Source organism: Heterodontus francisci, unplaced genomic scaffold (assembly GCF_036365525.1).
Source record: "Heterodontus francisci isolate sHetFra1 unplaced genomic scaffold, sHetFra1.hap1 HAP1_SCAFFOLD_75, whole genome shotgun sequence".
NCBI classification, from domain to species: domain Eukaryota; kingdom Metazoa; phylum Chordata; class Chondrichthyes; order Heterodontiformes; family Heterodontidae; genus Heterodontus; species Heterodontus francisci.
Genome location: NW_027141820.1, coordinates 762,757 through 765,048, shown reverse-complemented (window position 1 = coordinate 765,048; position 2,292 = coordinate 762,757). Strand labels below are relative to the sequence as shown.

The window sequence follows — 2,292 nt, the reverse complement described above, 5'->3', positions numbered from 1 at the left end:
GAACATGCTCAATGATTGAACTTTCACAAACCCCTGAGGTAGAGAATTCCAAAGATTCACCACCCTCTGAGTGAAGAAATTCCACCCTATCTCAGTTTTAAATGGCCTTTTAAATGAAACTTTAAGGAATACAAGCCCAGTTTCCTCATAAGACAATGCCACCATCCCAGGGATTAGTCTGATGACCCTCCGTTGCACTCCCTCTGTGGCAAGTATATCCTTCCTTAGATAAGGAAACCAAAACTGCACACAATACTCCAGCACGATCTCACCAAGGCTCTATACAATTGCAGCAAGACATCTTTATTCCTGTACTCATGACCCCTCGTGTTAAGGCCAACATACCATTTGCCTTCCTAATTGATTGCTGCACCTGCATGCGAGCTTTTAGTGTCTCATGAACAAGGACACCCAGGTCCCTTTGGACATCAACACTTCCCAACCTCTCACCATTTAAGAAATATTCTGTCTTTCTGTTTATTCTACCAAAGTGGATAACTTCACACTTATTCACATTATATTCCATCTGTCATTTCATTCACTTATCCTGTCCAAGTCCCCTGGAAGCCTCCTTGTAACCTCCTCGCAGCTCACATCCTTTACAATTGGCATATTCTTCTCCATGCTGCTATTTTAAACTTTCAGTGACTCAGATGGGGGTGTCCACCTGCATACCAGAGCTGATGACAAGCTGTTCATCTTGGCAAGACTGCGCACCAAGACCAAAATGAGTCAGTTCTTGGTCTGTGAGTTGCTGTTTGCTGATGACGCTGTGCTGACATCCCATAATGAAGTTCATTAACAGCAGCTTGTATATCGGTTCTCCCTGGCCTGCAAGGAGTTTGGACTGACGATCAGCAGCAGGAAGATCAAAGTTATGGGCCAGGACGTAGAGACTCCACCTTCTATCAACATCGACAGGCTCACTTTGGAGGTTGTCAACAGCTTCACATACCTTGGATCAACAATCACCAGCAATCTGTCCCTTGATACTGAAATCAGCATCAGGATTGTCAATGCTGCAGCTGTCATGTCAAAGTTGAGAAGACGAGTGTGAACCGACAGCAAACTGATCGAAAATACAAAACTCCGCGTGTACCAGGCTTGTGCTCTCAGCACCCTCCTTTATAGTAGAGAAGCATCAACAACTTATGCAAGCCAAGAAAATCAGCTGAACAGCTTCCACCTCCGCGGTCTCAGATGGATATTGGGCATCTCCTGGCAGGACAGAGTGCCGAATGCAGAAGTACACCAGCGTGCAGGGATCTGCAGCATGTTTGCCCTCTTGAGTCAGCGGTGACTCTGTTGACTGGGTCATGTGTGCTGAATGGATGACGGTCGCTTTGCCAAAGACATGCTCTTTGGTGAGCTTGCTATCAGCACGAGACCAACAGGTCACCCACGTCTGTGATACAAGGACATCTGCAAAGCGAGATCTCAAGCTGACTGGGATTGGAGTCGATGCATGGGAAGTCCTTCCTGCTGACTGGAATTCCTGGAGAAAGGCATTCAGGAAGACCATGGGAAAAGCAGAGGACAAAAGAAATGACCAGATGGTGGGAAAGAGAGCTCAGAGGAAGGAAAAATTATCAGTCGACCTCGGGCCAATGATATTCATCTGTACTAGCTGTGGAAGGGATTGTCACTCACGAGTCGTCCTCGACAGCCACAACAAACAATGTTTCACACAGAAGTGACGTACACCCCGGGTGTAGCCCATCGTCTTCCGAGACGGACGGTTGCCTATTACAATTACAATTACAGCTACAACTACAAGAGCGAGTCAGAGGCTGGGAACACTGCCGTGAAGAACTCAGCTCTTGACTCGCCAAAGTCTGCCCACTATCTGCAAGGTCTTCCTCTGACATCAATTGCACGCACATTTGCAATCTGGCTCTGTAGCTTAGTTGGTTAAAGCACTTGTCTTGTAAACAGGAGATCCTGGGTTCAACTCCCAGCAGAGCCTTATTTCACAGTAGCAACAGGCTTGAAAAGTTTCATTATCAACACTGACATCTGTGTCTTGTGAGCTTCAATTCATAATACATGATGAATTTCAATCACATACAAAAACAGCCTTTGTGAAGGATATGAGTTTGGAATGGCTGTTCCTCCTTGCACAGAACTTCAGTGCTGATACATCAAAGGTAACTTCTTTGACATAAATTTGTTCACAGTTACATTCAACCTGGAAAACAGCTTGATATTAATCTCACTGAAGGAGAGTGTTTGTGTCATTATGTGTTGCTTTTAACCGAGACTGGGACATGACGCAAGTGGGAGGGTTTATCT

The 2,292-nt window shown here is 45.6% G+C and overlaps 1 non-coding gene across 1 annotated transcript; it reads left to right on the top strand.

The window, feature by feature from the left end:
- Window positions 1–1,892: 1,892 nt before the first annotated feature.
- Window positions 1,893–1,966, top strand: trnat-ugu (transfer RNA threonine (anticodon UGU)). The gene has a single exon. It is a non-coding gene; the product is annotated as a tRNA-Thr (tRNA).
- The last annotated feature ends 326 nt before the right edge of the window (window positions 1,967–2,292 follow it).